At 32.6% G+C, this 18,642-nt stretch overlaps 1 long non-coding RNA gene across 1 annotated transcript; it reads right to left on the bottom strand.

The window, feature by feature from the left end:
- Nucleotides 1–7,925: 7,925 nt before the first annotated feature.
- LOC104886549 (uncharacterized) lies at nucleotides 7,926–11,086 on the bottom strand. The gene is made up of 2 exons (XR_002038881.3): nucleotides 9,863–11,086; nucleotides 7,926–8,366 (listed from the first exon to the last, which is right to left on the bottom strand). It is a non-coding gene; the product is annotated as an uncharacterized LOC104886549 (long non-coding RNA).
- Nucleotides 11,087–18,642: the final 7,556 nt, after the last annotated feature.

Below are 18,642 nucleotides of genomic sequence, written 5' to 3'. Positions count from 1 at the left end.
GACAATAGAAGAAAAGAATGACAAGAAAAAAAAGAAAGAAAACAAAGGAGAAGGAAAAAAAAAAAGAAACACGTGAGTTTTTATAAGGATTTTTTAACTATAATAATACAAACTTTTGCCCATTTTCTCGCAATAATACAAACTTTTGATTATTTTTTAATAATATAAACTTTACATCAAAATTCTTCTAGTAGGTCAAGTTGACTTGTAACGGGTAAAAAAGTCAAAAAAAAATTACAAAATGATCTTTCTTCTTTCTCCCTCATCCCCCAACCCCCCACCCACCTGAACCACCTCCGCTTGTTACCTCCCACAACAAGTTAAAAACCGGTATTGCCTTACTGGAGGAGTTTTGATCAAAAGTTGGTATTATTAAAAAATAATCAAAAGTTTGTATTATATATTGCGAGAGAGCGGACTAGGTTATATGTTAAAATGTCTCATTTTAGGTAGATATACTCTAAAATTGGGATTATTGTCAGAATTTCAAAAGATGGGGCTATTTTAAGCAGATCGGCCAAAAGTGAGATTATTTCCATCAATTTTTCCTAATTGAAAAACGTCTCAGTCAAAACACTTTATCTTATCTATCTATACAAATATATTAAAAGGTGTGCGAAATAAAGCATATGTGCCATGTGGCACTCTCCTCAAATTTCTAACGGAAATGTTTCATATTATATATGCGTACTCCTCACTTTTAAAAAAATGTGTAAGTACAAGGTATCGAACATGTGACCTTTGAAATGAAAAGTAACAGCTTAACCACCAATACACTATGAATTTGTTGTCTAATGTTTCAAATAAAATATGATGAAGTCTTGTAATAATTATAATTAACTAAAAAGACTTAATCAAGTATATGCATCTCGAATACTCTTATTACGCTTACAAGAAAATATTGATGTCATATATTCTCTTACCACAATTTCTTTTAAGGTATTGTTTTCAAACTCAAACCTTTCAATTTTTTTTATTTATCACGTCATGACGTGAATTTTTCGATTTCTTAATGGACAAAAAATACAGAAAGTAGAAAAATAAGTTATAAAATTTAAAAATAATAACATATTTGTTTATTGTAACTGACTCGAGACATCGCCCGGAAAAAAACTAGTTAGAAAAATTAAAATCACACAGAATCTCCATGATTCTCTACCATCAATGCTACATGAAACATAATGTCTTTTTAATATCCAAATCTTCTAGTTGTTTATACTTTGGAGTGAAGCATTTTACAGTTGGTAACTACTATAAAAACTCTTCTCATAATCCTCAATCACAAGATTCAATAACAATCAAATTTAAGTTGTGGTAACACTAACACAAGTAAAAAGAAATGGAAGGAGTAAAAGCAAGAAGTGGTATTGCAGTTGCACTAGTGTTTGTTATATTATGTAGTGTTCATGTAAAGCCATCTGAATCACAAGCCGAAAATGGTGTGAAGTGTTATCTAAAGTGTGTTTATAAATTGTGTTTTCATTTTGGAATCCCACCATTCATGGATCATGCATGTGAAGATAATTGTGCTAAAAAGTGTGGAGCACATCCTTTTGAAGTTCCAAAGATACTGAATGCTTGGAGAAACGACCCTCATTATCTTTGTCAACTTGGTTGTGTTGTTTCAGTTTGCTCTCCTGTAATCACAAGAGAAAATCCAGGTTAATGTATCTTACCTTTATAATGGTTCAGTCTTCTTATATATATACTTCATCCATATTAGTTTGACTTTTGCAACGTTTTAATAATATTTTAAAAAAATAAAAAATCGACATTAACTATCTCAACTTTCACATTTCTTATTAATTTCTTATTAAAATAATTCCAATTTTGGATTATTCTAGTATAATTCTAACTTTATGGGGGTACCTTTCCAAAAATAATTCAAACTATTAATTTTTTATATATTACAGACATAAAATGGATTAGTGTGTGGGAAAAAGTGATAGTTTGGATAATGTTGAGAAGATCACTCAGGAGTTGAAAGTATTCTGAAATAGTACAGAGTTGACATTATTTTGAGAAAACAAGTAAAAGTTGCGATTATTTATGTAAAGTTTTTTTTTAAAAAAAAATACAAATTCAATTAATTATGTTTTTCAATGTATATTCAACTACTATATTTTCTAATGTCCTTGTCATGAATCCTACTAAAGATAATTAAACTAGTATTTTGACCCGTGCGATGACATGGATTAGTTATATATATATATATATATATATATATATATATATATAATATATATAATATATATATATATATATATATATATATATATATATATATTTCACAATTGATTTTATTAGCTTTCCATAATTTCTGTCTAGTAAGCAATTGGAGAATAGATGTTATGATATGATAAGTTGTTTTGATAAAACTTCTGAGGTTTGGAAGATAACAATAACAATTTCAATAAAATTAGGGTAAGAGAATGTCATTACCTTTTTTATAGCGGAAAATCAAGGTAGCATTAAACCAAGAATAACTTGTCCATGAGTACGTAGGGAGCCACCTCCAAATGAACATGATTCTTCCAAATTTGTTCAACACTATCAAAAGGAACTAGTTTAGCTAAATGACATTATTACCTTGATAAAAGTGTTAGAGATCAAAAAACTTGTCTATGTTTTTACAATTACATATAATTATACGACTTATTATGGTTTACTTTCAAACATTAATCATTGAAATTGTAATATTAATTATTTGGTGTGATTAAACTTTCAAATTACATTTCAAACATCGTGTATTCTATTCATATTAGATACACATTATTAATGTACTTAAATGAGATTGTGAATATGTGTAATAAGTTTGAGAAGAGAGTCACGTAACACATAAATTGAAGAGCATCATGTGACACCATTTCTTTGATGAGAATGTCATTTAATATATTTGTATAAGTTTATATAGTTAAAATTGTATGTTGCAAAAGTGAAAGTTAAGGTGCAATAAAATAAAAAAAATAAACTAATTAAGTAATTATGCCCATTCGATATATGTCCCTGGGAACAATATGACAATAAATACTGATAGAGAACCATGTATATGATTTATCTTTATTGTTATTATCCTACTGAATTTCGTTGTCATGATGAATTTGTTCTTGGTTTGTTACCTTACAGCTTCCAAGGATATGGAAGGGTGTGTGGATTCTTGTGACACTACGTGTAGCAAACATTATTGATCGTCATAAGTGTAGGAGTATCAAAGATTCAAAGTTCAATACAAGTGGCCTAACAAACTACAGGTTTACACTGGATGATTTGGTGTACTGGTGTAAAAGATCATCTATGAAATAATAAGCTTTTATAAACACTGTTCAAATCAATTTAATTTCAGTCTTCATAATTAAAGTCTAATAAGTTTATATATAGCAAAAAAATAAAATAAGACGCTCACAAAATAAGGTTTAATAAATTCATATTAGATTTAATAAAGATTAAAAGTTTGGTATTCTTGTTGATACACTATTATTCGAAATGCTTGTTAGACCTTTTATCAGTAACCTTATTAATGGTGTGATATGCATAATCAAATTACTAAAGTTAACTCGAAACCTAATATTCAAACAGATTTACTTGACTCAGGACCCAATTTGGATTCGAAATGACAACTCGAAATTCAATCGAAACGGAAAATAAACCAAATAAAAGCCGATCATAAATTAACTTGACCTAATATGGACCTTGATAGTCAAAATGATCTAAACTGATTTGACCCTTTATGAAGTCAACTCGATTATGGAAGTTAGTCAAATTGAAACTAACCCGATGTCGGAGGTGGACTAAATTAGTTGACCAGGATCAAAAGTAACCCAATACCGAAAATGTCCTAAACCGGAACAACATTAATACAATGGACCTAAATTATTTTATAAGCAAACAATATTGTCTATCTGTTTTGAAAGTATATTTTCAGATAAGTAGAAAAAACTCAAGTGAAGAGTACTAACAAGATACCTCATTAATAATGTTAGATTTATAGTACCATAATACTTAGTCCCAGCAAAACCGAGCCATGCAAAATGGCGTAATACGAAATGACTTGAATCGGGTAAATCATAATTAGAGCATGTTCTCTTCGGCATAAAACAGTTGGAATGAACTGAACTGATCTGAACTGAACTAAACTGAATTGAATTGAACTGATCTGAACTGAACTGATCTGAACTGAATTGAACTGAACTGAACTGAACTGAATTGAACTGAACTGAACTGAACTGAACTGAAATGAATAGTGATATGTGAGAGTAAAAGTATTGTCAAGAGCTGAACTAAACTGAACTGAACTGAACTGAACTAAACTGAAAATAAGTTGGGGAGAACAGGCCCTTAGACCCGACTTGAAATTACACAGATTGAATAAACATGAACTACATCGTTAACTCTGATCCTCCACTAGAGAATAAAAAATCAACTTAAAATTTTCCACTCTATTTTAATCTATCTTAATATCATCTCCGATTTGTAATATTTGTATTGTTGTTTTAAAATATTTAAGTTTACTAATAGACTTAACCTAATTTGATCTGAACCCGATACAAATGCATAGGTTTGAAGCAAAGTTAACCTCACACAATCCCATTTCGACCCGAAAAGAGGCGGATCTAAAACGAAACCCTATTCGAAGTGACTCGACTGGGATCTGACGCAATAACCCATTTGCCAACTATATTAGTAGCAGAATAAATATCCAGCTAATCAAATAGCCACCCGATGAAGTGCCCCAAAATAATGGTTTTATACGTTAACTGACCTGAACCACCATAGAATTGAATCTAAATCGAAGTTCAAATGGACCAGAATCGATCTCCCTGTATTATAAACTAGCTTTCCACCCGTGCAAAAATGCACGGGAGGTTTTATGTAGAAATGGTTTGGAGCTGTATATAATGTACGACAACATTATATTGTATATTAAGTAGTTGTTTTTATTTGAAATATATTGAATCCGTGATTATTTAGAATCCATGTATTTAAGATTAAAAGAATATAAAATGTAAAATTATATTTAATATACATAAAAATCCTTTGTTATAACATTTTAAACTTTAAAAATATTGTGATCGTGATATATACATTTATAATTACGTAAATGAAACAAAAAAACACATTAAATTGTGGGGAATACTTTGTTTATAAATTTAAGATTTTAGGATGTGTCTCCTAAAATCATGATTTGAATAGTAGCTGATTGATTTCAAGTTTTCATAATCATATTGTGTATTAAAAATAAATTTTATAACCGGCTTATGACCCGTATGTTTAGTGATTGATGTAGCTAATATCATGATAAAACATGTGACCAACCAACTTTTTTTTTTTTTTGCTAAGCAAAGGTTTGCTTTCTCTTAGTTGGTTTTAGGTTGTAACTGTTTGCTCTAATTAATATAATTACTTTCTTAGTAAAAAAAAACTTTCTTAAAACAAAATAAGTTGAATGAAGAAGCTTTTGTTCTGTCTATCATTTTATACAGAGGCTCATATAAAAACACAGTACGCAGCACTACTGTCACTCGATCATGCAACAACTTTCACTCCTTTGTTATAACATTTTAAACTTTAAAAATATTGTGATCGTGATATATACATTTATGATTACGTAAATGAAACAAAAAAACACATTAAATTGTGGGGGAATACTTTGTTTATAAATTTAAGATTTTAGGATGTTTCTCCTAAAATCATGATTTGAATAGTAGCTGATTGATTTCAAGTTTTCATAATCATATTGTGTATTAAAAATAAATTTTAAAACCGGCTCATGACCCGTATGTTTAGTGATTGATGTAGCTAATGTCATGATAAAACATGTGACCAACCAACTTTTTTTTTTTTTGCTAAGCAAAGGTTTGCTTTCTCTTAGTTGGTTTTAGGTTGTAACTGTTTGCTCTAATTAATATAATTACTTGCTTAGTAAAAAAAACTTTCTTAAAACAAAATAAGTTGAATGAAGAAGCTTTTGTTCTTCCTATCGTTTTATACAGAGGCTCATATAAAAATACAATACGCAGCACTACTGTCACTCGATCATGCAACAACTTTCACTCCTTGCTTTCTGCAGTCCCGCTCAACTCCTCTCTCTTATTAAACTATCTTATTACAAATTTTTATTTTTTTTATGATATGATTATCCAAATTTTATTAAAAAACAATCTCAAAGTTTTATATAGCATGATTTTCATCAAAATGAATGGGGTTATCTCTAAATTTCTAAGTGAAAAAGTTAATTTAAATAGACAATCACTCAAGAAAACTATACAAATATGGCATATTTTTGTCTTGATTTGCCTTTTATTTCTTAATCAACGTATGACCTGTGTTCTTTTCCATATTCTTTTCGATTTTTAGAATTGTATTGCTGAACAATTTCAAACTTCTATATTTACATTCCAACATACTCGTGAAAGAGGTGTATCTCGTAATTTTAGGGTGAAATATTTATTATGGCCTTGTGATTAAAAAATTTAGAATCTTGTAATGAGAATAGTTTAAAACTGGCTTACGACCCTTATGCTGCAATATTAGACTTGTGAATTATCTATAATTAGTATTATGATTGTTCTTATTTTATTAGAACGGCCTTATAAAAAATATTCTAAGTTTTAATTAGAGAGAAAAGAAAATTAGAGAGAAAACTTCAGCCTACGTGGCAAGACATGAAGCTTCCTCTGCTCTCCTTCATCCTAATTTTTCCGGTCACCTCTTTGCTTTTGCCACGTGTCATCTTCATTTGAACCTATTGCTTTGCTTTACCACGTGGTAATTTTAATGTAAGGACAATAATATTACTTTAGGAAAGAATATGATGATATTACTTTAGGAAAGAATATCACTTCAGCCATCAGTTCAAGCAAATCGGTTTTATAGGTGCGATAATATTACTTTATTTAATTGGAATCTTTACTTTAGGAAAGAATATGATGATGAAGCAATAATCTTTGCAAGCAAATCGGTTTTTTCAAGCAAATCAATTTATACACTATGTAGACTATGATGAGGCAATAATCCCATTATTTTATTCAAGCAAATCGGTTTTTTTTAATATTATTCTAAAAAAAACACAATCGATTATGGGTCTATATAATACCGATATCAATTCTTTAACGGTCACTACAATACAATACATAAATCATCTCATTACTTAATAAGATTAAATTTTTTTTTGTTATAATAAGATTTTATAAATATAAAATTCTGAAAAATAAAGTAAAATTATAATAAATCAGATTTTTTTTTGTGAAACATGTTTTTATTTATTAAATCAGATTTTTATCTTTTAAAAAATAAAATTTTCAAAATCAGATTTTTTTTTGTAAATCAGTTTTTCGTCCAAAAAGAAAATTAGAGAGAAAAGAATATTCCGAAATTATAACTTGAGTTGGTTTTGGGAAAGGATTAGATTTATTACAGTTAGTGAGTGAGAAATATATTGAAAAAATCAAGATTGTAAGTTTTAACAGTTAGTAAAATTAATTTAATATATTAGTAGTATAACTGTCATTTAGGAATTTATAATTGAGATTGAAATATGGATGAATGAACATTTTTATTTTCTGGACAATCAGTTTATATTAGGGTGTGATTACATGAACATCTTATATAATAACATTTTTTACCTTTATTTCCCGCAACTATAGTAACAATTCTTGGTGGGTGAAGTTTGAATTTTAAATAAAAAACATTTAATTATATTTGACCGGTAGCTATAATTTAGGCAGTTGTTTAAAACTTCCCACACTAATATCATTGTTTGATTTCAAGGTAGTTTTTTTGGAAGGAAATTATCACGCCATTGATATCAGATTTTTTGGATTGAACACGTTATATAATAGAGTCGAATTTGGCGATGACACGTGGCAGATGTAGTAGTAGCATGACACGTAGGCGAAGTGAACATTGAATAATGCTGGCTTGACACGTAAGCAAAATGAACCTTGTTTTATATATATATATATAGATACAAAATGACTGGACGCGAGTATGATTTGATCGACCGTACCTGAGTTATTTAGTCACTACTGTAACAGCCCGCTCTTCTGAGATGCTAGTGGAATATACTCGACATCCAAAAACTAGAATTAGCTCTTAATTAAATAAAATCGCAGCGGAAAAACAACCTTAATTATATCAATAGCTCCACTCAACATCCATAAACCAAGATTAACTCTCTAATAAATTACTTCGCAGCGGAAAAATATCCTTAAGTACACCAATAACTCGACTAAATTCCCAAAATTATATACAATGAAATATAATTTATTCCTGATGAATCAACTATCTAAAAATACAAACTCAATCCTTAATTCACAAGACATCTCTATCGTGCTCCACTTCAAATTCCGAATTAATTAATATCCAACCTGCAAATTCAGGGAAGAAATACAAAACAAACAAAATTTCAAAATGAGTGGAAAACTCGTAATCTTTACTTCAGCCCGTTATAAACATTTTATTTATCAATTCATTTCTTTCCGTTGCGATGTTGGCATAGCTCACTCTCTTAAACAAATCAGTGGCAAGTACAGGCTTTGGACAAACACTGCCTACAAGGTTCGTTATAGAGCCCAACAATACTACCCCCAAGGTTCGTTATGGAGAGTAGCCGACCGTATCAGGTCAAAAGAGTAACCATCCTCCACCCATACCTTGCCCACTTTCTATTTTCGATTTTTTCACCAAATGCCCCCGAATTTTCACAAAATTCATCGGGTACCCCTACACTTTTGAAAATACACGGGATGCCCCTCAGTTTCAACATAATATACCCAAATACCCTTAGTGATTAATGGCGATAACCGTTGTTAGTCATTAACCCTAATTTTTTATTTGAAACCCTAATGAACACCTAATCCTAACTCTGATCCTAACCTTAATCCTGACCCTAATCCTAAACTCTAACCCTAACCCTAAACCCTAACCCTATCCCACCACCCCCTCCCCCTCCCAGCAGCCCTCTCTCACCACCGGCCAACAACCCCCCTCCCACCACCGCCAACCAGCCCCCATCTCACCACCGGCCAACAGCCCCCTCACCCACCACCGCCAACCAGCCCCCCTCCCACCACCGCCCAACATCCCCCTCCCTCATTCCCCCGCAGTCCCGACGTTTTCCCCCACTCCCAGCAACACTCGTTGATTTTCACACCCTCCCTCCCAACAATAGTCGATTTCAACACCCTTCCCCCACCCTAGCCGATTTCTGTTCACGCGGGGGTTTCTGGGTTGTTCATCAACGAGGGTGGGGGTTTGGGTGCCGAAATCAACTGGGGTTGGGGGGAGGGTGCGACAATCGACAGGGGTTGAGGGAGGGGTGTTGCGTGGAGGTGGGGATGGGCAGGGGTTGCGCGGGGTTGGGGGGCTGCTAGGCGGTGGTGGGAGAGGGCGGTTGGGGTTAGGGTGGGGGAAGGGGTGGCGGAATGGGGCTGCTAGGAGGGTGGGGAAGGGGTGTTGGGAGGGTGGGGGCAGGTTAGGGTTTAGGGTTAGGATAGGGTTAGAAATTAGGGTTTAGTTAGGTTAATTAGGATTTAATTAGGATTAAGACTAACGACGGTTAACGCCGTTAATCACGAAGGGTATTTGGGTGTATTATGTTGAAACTGAGGGGTACCCCGTGTATTTTCAAAAGTGCAGGGATACCCGGTGAATTTCGTGAAAACTCGGGGCCATTTGGTGAAAAAACCGTTTTATTTTCAGTGCATAAACTAAGCCAGCAAAACAATTGCGTATTTATTATAATCAATCAATGACATTTCATCATCACATTCATATCTATGGCCATAGTACGAACTTAACTATCAGAAACATAGATCCACATAGAAGGGCATAAATAAATGATTTTACTGAACATAAAAGTTACCTGAATCGCAATCCCATTCCAACAACACAATCTCCTTCATAGCTCTGAATGATATTCCACTCCGAAATCCTCCTCCAAGAATCACCTCACAATAATAACGATAATCAATAATCAAACTTAGACTAATCTAAACTAGAAATCATAATCACAACTAATTCCCAATTGAAATCCTTTACAACCATAATTCCAAACTCTAAATCTTAAATTCTTTAAACCGATTCTACCTCTTAGAAACATAAATCTAAATTATAGAACTAGATCAATCAACTTAAACTAACAAACTTAACTAAACAAACTTGAAACTAATTTTACTATACATTTCTCCATTAAGAAATTGCAACCTGACTTTGGTTGTTTCTTCAACAATGACACACCACAAGAGCTAAGAGCAATAACAACACCACCACAACAATAGTAATACCATCAACACCAACAACACAACATTAAGCACCATAACAGAACAACAACAACAACAACAACAACAACAACAATACAGCAGCACAACCAACAGCAACCACCACAACAACCACCGCCATAACTCCTCTCAATTAAACTATACTCCATAATTAAACTCCTAATCATAATCTACTCGGAGCAGCAAAGAACAAGGGACATAAGGGGTTTCGAGGCTTTGGTACACAACGGTGGAGCACCGACGAACGACTAAGCATCGACAGCTCCACGCACAAAGCAGCATCAACAAAACACAACATTAGAGACTAACCACAACAAAACAACCACAACAACGACACCAGCAGCGGTGGTCGCAGGACAGAGGGGAGAGAGAAGTCAACAACAACAAAACCAACACGAACAGGGGCAACACCACCGGCCACGAACAACAGCAGCCCGACAACTGTCGTCCACCGGTGAACAACAGCAGACCGACGAACATCGACGAACATGGCAGGCACGAGGAGGACGAAGAAGAAGAAAGTAGACTAGCATCTCGCCATGGCAGCCCAACAATGAACAAATACGGAGAAGGGGAGGACCAGACCGGCGGCCATGCGCAGAGCTCCGACGAGATGCAGGGGTAACAACAGGGGATTGGAGTGAGAGTTTGAGGGGAAAGCAGGGCACCGAGAGAGAAAAGGGGCTTGGGTTTTTTTCCAGTATTGAGGTTTTTGGGGTTTTGGGATTTTTACGGTGAAGGAGGGACGAGAAACAAAATGAATTTGGTTTGGGGTTCTCATTAAACTACAAGAGAAAAAAACCAAATGGGAAACCGACCTTAATTGAAAAGTAAGAAGGAAAATCTAGTTTCCTTTACGAACAAATACTACTCAACAAAATACGCTTAGAACCCAAAATAATAGAAATAACAATAACTTCATAAAATTACAAAAATAAATATATTACAAACACCACAATAAAATTCATACTTCACAAGCCAAATAAAAATATGAATTTTCGAAACATAATTAACCTAATAAGTATAATCAACATTTAATAATTTCTCTTAAAACTAGGGCTATTACAACCACACTACGATATCTGCTCATAAATATCGTCCACAAGTCTCAAGTACTAGAGGAAGATATAACAATATTACGAATAACTGTAGAGGTGGCAAACGGGTCGGGTCAAAACTTGATCGGGTCAAGTTTGTGGTCGGATACGGTCGGGACGGGTTCGTTCGGGTTCATATTAGGTCAATGAGGTTTCGAGTCATATCAGGTCGGGTTAGATCGGGTTTACAATCTCGCAAATAAATAAAACACATATATGACTAATGAGAGTAAATTAAATAATTAATGGTATGTGGCTAAATCATACTTTCCCGTTTGCCACCTTAAGTATATTAGTACATCATGATATATTTTTCTTAAATTTGTTTAAAAAGTAACGAATATGACAACTTTTCGGGTTGGGTTGTGTATTGTTGGGTCGGGTAGATTCAGGTTCGGGTGGGTTCGAGTTCGGGTTATTTTGGGTTTCAGTTCTATTTCGGGTCGTTATTTCCGTGTGAACCGCAGGTTTCGATCCGGGTCGGGTCAGCGGGTACATGTCTATTTTGTCGGCTATACGAATAAGTTATTACATTCCAAACATGTATTACAAGCAACATATTAGACATTTTTTTTTGTCTTTGTTAAAATATCAATTTTGATATGCAACCATAACTCCATAATACCTAATCATATGCATAAGAAATAGAGTTTTTTTTATGAGAAACAACCTTTTAAAAGTATCATTTTGTGAGAAACAATCTTATAATTTTTTTTTTTGTGAAACAACCTTTAAACTCTATTTTCTTTTCAGATCAGACCCCTTAACCATTTCCCAACATTGACTTGATTTTTCCGGCATTGATTTGATTTTTCCGACAAAGACTTTTTTTTTTTTACCCCTTTCCCTCTCTTTTCCCCTCCAATTTCTTCCTCCCAACCTCACCCCAACCTCCCAGCCTCACTCTTATTATCCATCCCCCTTCCTTCTCTCCTCCTAGCCCCACCCCAACCTCCAGCCTCACCCCTCATTCTCTCTCCTCCACTCTCGTTTAACGCTACCACTGAATACTGATAGTGCTGACCATTTAGACAATTTGTATGTATGAAAAAGGGGTGGAAAAGGAAGTAATCTGACATATGTGAGGACAAGATGAAGATTGAGTTCCACATAATTTGGGGCTTTTAGAACATTTTACTACTACGTAATACATGTAATTAAGCTAACCAAGCTCCATCTATTGTCAAATGATAGTCAATCTTCCACTAGTTGATCACGAGTACAAGTACAAGCTCTATCGTTCGACCCATTGAGTTCATCTTGTACCTGTATTCAAACATTTAAAATATATTAGAACTTGAAATATTATCATAATAAGCTATAAAAGTATAAACAATCAACTTATCAATACACATGAAAATCTATCGTTTTCATAATGCAAATTTCAATTCATACTTCCTTCTCTAATGAACTCTAGCAAAGCCATCAATTAACCTACATGTACAGGATGATCTACACTCCTATAGCTTGCAGAAAAGAGAAACCCATTACCTAACAGGAAGAATGAGAGACAAAATTTATAGTTTGTAGAAGAGAAATAGCATGAAAGAGAGGAAACAATAACATAACGACGACCAACCACTGCAAGTTGTGGTTTGTCAAAGCTCCTTCAAATTAATATGGCAATTAAGACAGTGAAAATATAAAGTTTCAGCACTCGTTACCAAGCAAAGTTGCAACCCAGCTCCAAAGGATGCCTTCACACAATCAAACAACAATATTCCTTTACAATGATTTCGTGGTGTGTGTGTTTTAAGCCAGCAACAACACCTAAAATGATCACAACTAGATTATCAATAAACAACAAAGCACATCTTGACCCAAAATTATACAATTCAGTCCTCATAACACAGAGAATCACCAAAAAGTGTAAGCTTGTACTATTAAACTGCTGGACAAATACTATAAGATTTGGTCTAAAGATCAGCCATCAAATTTCGATATCCTAATCAGAATATTCATGTACCTAATGTTGAGTGGATTCTAAATTCGACAAGGTATATAATGATAGAGCAAACCAGAAGTCATGAATAAACTTTAATAATGGAATCACAAAAACTTGCAAGAATAAAATCTAATATCGCAATTGTACGTATACCGAAGTAGTATCACTAGCAAATACAGGTCGAACCCACAATGATGTTAATATTATGCGGTATTGCTCAGTTGATTAGATAGAACTTAAATAATTGAAAACTTTTATACTCAAGTTAAACCAAAAAAAAAAAACAATAGCTTAATAATGAAACACTATTAATCAAGCTATTACTACTGCAAGTTATAAATGATTAATAATTTATTAAAAGGAGCACTAAGTATAGTCTGTAGGAATGAAAACTGGTAACAATTAAATATAACTTATCTGATAACCATGGCGTGAAAAGATCACTGCCCTAAAGTTGAATTTGCCCCGTAACAACACACGAACTCGTAGCAATCAACCTCCAGGATACACGATTTTTTTATGTGTTTCCAGTGCTGATGGAAAAACAGGTTGAGAATGCTCTTGAATATTGCCTAGAATTTTAGAAGAGAAAGAAAGCAGAGAAGAAGAAAGTGTTTCCTCTTTTTCTCTGTCTTCAATGAAACCCTAAACCTTGGTATTTATAGAGAGAAGAAAACTAGAAGGAGGTTGAAAACATGGGGAGAAATTAAGGGGAAAACGGTAACTTAATACTGGATTAAAACGGTCATAAATCTGACAGAATTTTGACTCAGAAAGTTAGCTAAGTTAAGTTTATTTTCTAAAGCCCAAAGCCCAAAGCCCAAAGAATAAACCACAAAGAAAAATAAGTCCGAACAATAAACCTTCGCGTTCAACTAGGATAAAATCCAACATAGTCTACCCATTAAGACCACTTAGAACAATCACGCATACTAGGCTATTTCAAAACTAAATTCATCAACAGTGGATTACCAATAATTTAAAAGGAAAAAAATAGATAATTAATTGAAATTATAAACAAAGAATTAGGGAGACAATATCTCGTACTGTGCGTGGTAGTTCGAAGGCCAGCGAAATTGCTATGCGACTTATCAAATTAAGTACAGAAACTTAAATTAATTTTAATACTGCAAGCAATTTCAACTAAGAATACCAAAACTTGTGGCAAATTAAACAAAGAAGATATTATCTATTTAATAAAACAAAATAAAATATAACAGGAAGGAAAAAATAATTTTATTGAAGAATCAGATCAAAAGTACTAATATTCTTGAAATCGAAGTAAACGGGACAAATCGATTATACAAGATTGTCGCCGGTATATATCACAATATCAACTTATCGATCATTATACGTATTATTGACAGTAGTGTATCCAATATACAAACAAGGGATGCTATAAGAATGCCCACGCACTGCAAAAATGCTTTCCTCCTAAACTAGAGCACTACTAGCAGGATTAATAATAGCTAGAGAACAAGATGCTCTATTAGAAATTGAAAAAACGAAACCAAGCATAATTCAATATTAGGGAAGAGTCAAAATTTTATGCAAACAATTGAGAGCCTAACCTTACTCAACTGTTTCATAATACCCAATTAGTAAAGAAAATAACTTATTACGAAGTATATAGATAGATCTTAAACATTGAATCAAAACCAGCATTTTGCATAAGTATAACCAAATTTTCGAACCAAATTCGCTCTATACACAAAAAATAGAAAAACTTTTAGACCTCTAAACCCTTCACCATTCATACTAGATATATCGCTTCAAAATACAAGTCACACTAATACTAAACATTAACAAAGGTTTGTCTCTACCCTCTATTCTCTACACTTTGAATCCATGACCTGTATATAGCCAATTATCCAGCTGGATAACTTTATGTAAGATATCCATGGAGCAAAACACATCACAGTCAACCTAAAATAAATACATCTAATAATGTATAAGATCTATATATCCAATAAATTTTAACACTGTAACTCCCCGATAATTCTCTTTTTCTAGAAAATACTTTTAATAATAAACCTTAGAGAATTACCCAGGCATTATCGCTCGTGTGATAACGTTTCGGCTTACTCAGAATTTTGCAGCGGAAAACAACTTCTAAAACAACTTTATTAAAACTTATGAAACCAATAACAATGTCAGAAACTAAAACACACCAACTTAAAACTATTGTCTGAAAACATAAGTTCCTATGAAAACAACTTAAATGATACTAATAATACAAGAGTCTCTCCATTCCAGATTCCCAATGAGATGCATCTGCGAACCTGTAATGTCAATGTTGTCTTGACTCTGCTCCCCCGAAGGATCACCACAGGATCAATAGGCAAAGCCATGATCACAAACACAACAAGCACGTAATCAGCAAAGCTGAGTACTACATATCAGACATAAATAATCCTAAACATGATACTACAAAATAACATGCAGGAATAAATAATAACATAAGTATATAATAATCTACAGCAAACTTTTACTGAACTAAACTTAAACCAACTTTTATCACTTAAATGGAATAGTTATTAGGACGAGTTGTCTTGCCTACTAAGATGAAAATGGGCGCGACTCCGCATTTCAGAATGACCTGCGATGATCGAGGAACCTTTGAAATAAAGAGGGATGGTGATCAATCCATTCCTAGAAAAGCTATGGCACGCTCACCATAACCCAACCCTTATGTCCAACTCTAGACGTGCACAGTCTAAAGTCTATAACCTATTCTCGTTTCACTTTACGTTGAATATATTTTATTACTTGTGTTGAACAACAAACAAGCAACACATAACTAATACTCAAAAATCATAACAGAATCTCTTTTTATCTTCATATTATTAAGTGTTCACAACTTATCAATCAAGACTCCTTTAACTTCTTTTTATACTTTACCAACTTACTTGTTGAACCTAGCCAACAATAAACTTTACCTTTATATAGGTATAACTTGTACTTACCAAATAAGATCACGGTTCTTATAAGATAATAATAATACTCAAGAATCCATGTAAAACATGATTCAATCTAACTTACATTAATTCACTCACGAATTAATAAATAAACTTGACTTATCCTGCTTGCATCAAACTTCCATACAAACATTTATAATCATAAATACTTCTAGTTTACATGTAGCACACAGGCAAATAACATGTAAAACAATTTCAGTAATCATATATATACACAAATAGAGTCTTATACATGACACTAATAAATAAAATACTCTTAGAGCATGCTTCTAAATCACATAGCACGTAGACGATGTACGTACCTTGTATAAACAAATCGCGTAGGCCACTTTTACTCGCTAAAAGTCTCCTACTACGAAATCTCCGCCTAGAAAATAAAATAATGAAATAAATATCTCGAACTAAAAATTTACAGCAACTTTAGAACGATCAAAAACCCCCTTAAACGTGTTTTAAAATCGTTTTTACGTACCAAACTTTCGTTATTTTTAATCCCTAGTATAGTACAACTATTCTAGTGATTAAAAATCATTTAAAACCTTCAAAATACGTATTTTCTGAAATTACAGCATTATAAAATTTAATAAATCTTCTGAAAATATATTCAATACATATAAAATTATATACTAACCAAATCTCATGATTTATACTTTATATATATAGTTTCTAGTAATTAAAAACCTAAAAACTATAAATTTCATGATAAAAACTAAATAAACTAACATAAAAAATCTGAATTATTATATAATAAACATAATGACCGAAATATTTTTAGCATAAAAACAGTAATTTAAATCATAAACAGCTAATATTAATAAAATAACATAAAAACTAGTACTTTAATGGAATCTTAGAGAGGAAGAAAGAAAAACAACCAACAACAAGGAGGAAGAGGGGCGTCGGACAGCACAACAGCACGGCAGCAGCGCAGCAGCAGAGTTTTTCGGCTCAAACAAAGATTTGTGACGTTTCTTGTTCAACAAGAAACGTTACTTGAAGAAGAAGAAACGAACTTTTGAAGGAAAACTTGAAGAACGACGCACAAAGGAGGAGAGAGAATGAAAGCCGGGTGGAAGAGGAGAATCACGTGGAAGGAGGAGAGAGAAATAAAGTGTGTAGGGTAAAATTTGGGTTTATTAGGATATTTATATAGAGGATTTACTTTTGGGCTTAGGAAAAGAGATTTTAATTAATGAAACTTTGATGACTAGTAAGATGGGCTCTTTAGGACTTTAGTCATCAAATAGCTCTTTCCCTTTTTATCACTTTTGGGCTTTTGATTCCATTAAGCTTCCTTTTCAAATATACCTTTAGTAATTAAAACTCTTATTAAAACATGCTTAATCAAAATATTTCAAATTTTATTGAGCTATGAAAATAATTTCAGTTGACTTTTAAAATAGTCAACCCTTTTTTTAAAAGTCAAATCATTATTTTCCAAACTCATTTGGATTTAAATATAACTACATAAATACTTTAATATATTTATGAAAATTCTTTAAAATTGTGGTGGATTACAAACACTGTCAGTAAATCCTCTTTTACATAGAGCTTACAAAAGCAACTCTAGGTTATGCTAAAATACTCAAACACAAGGAACATGTGCAACTTTTGAATGCACTTTGCAAGGAACATCTTAACAATAACAAAGTTCCACTTTGCATGGCTGAAACGTACAACTTTCCACATCAATTTCTATATAGAAGCTAAGCTTCACAAGGGTTACTACACACTTTAGATTTTAGCTAGCCGGAAACCTTATCAGGAATCACAGAGGAAACAAAATGTCCCAACAAAACAAGTCCAGTAAATTCTTAGCTAAAATTTTTATAGTTCAATACTTTCTTTTTTCTCTTCTTTAAGATTATATATGCTTGATATCCTGTGTGCATCAATTGATTGGTTCCAAATAACATCCAAATATCATTGTATATAATAATCTCTATTATATAAGCCAAGGGAGGAGGTGCGATTTCCTCTTTTGAAGTGATTGAAATACCCTAAATAATTTAAAATAATAATTTTCTCTTAATAAAAAATTGAAAAATGAGAATCAATAATGAAACTTGCCATATGAGTAGGTCAAAAATGGAATATGTAATACCATTTATAACTTGAAAAACTAGATTGACACAATCAATTCACGAAATCAATTAGAATCTTTAACCAAAAAAAGCAATATATTGCGATAACATAATATTTCATATTTACAAAGTTCAAACAATATGGTTTACTAACATTTATAATTGTTAAAGAACTACACTAAAGTCGCTGAAAAGAAAATGATTAAATTATCGACCAACTTTTACAGTGACGGTATTGAACAGTTAAAAATCATTCACCTT

This window comes from Beta vulgaris, chromosome 2 (assembly GCF_026745355.1).
Source record: "Beta vulgaris subsp. vulgaris cultivar EL10 chromosome 2, EL10.2, whole genome shotgun sequence".
In the NCBI taxonomy this organism is placed as follows: Eukaryota; Viridiplantae; Streptophyta; class Magnoliopsida; order Caryophyllales; family Amaranthaceae; genus Beta; species Beta vulgaris.
Note: the sequence above shows the minus strand (reverse complement) of the source record. Positions and strands in the feature narration are given on the sequence as shown.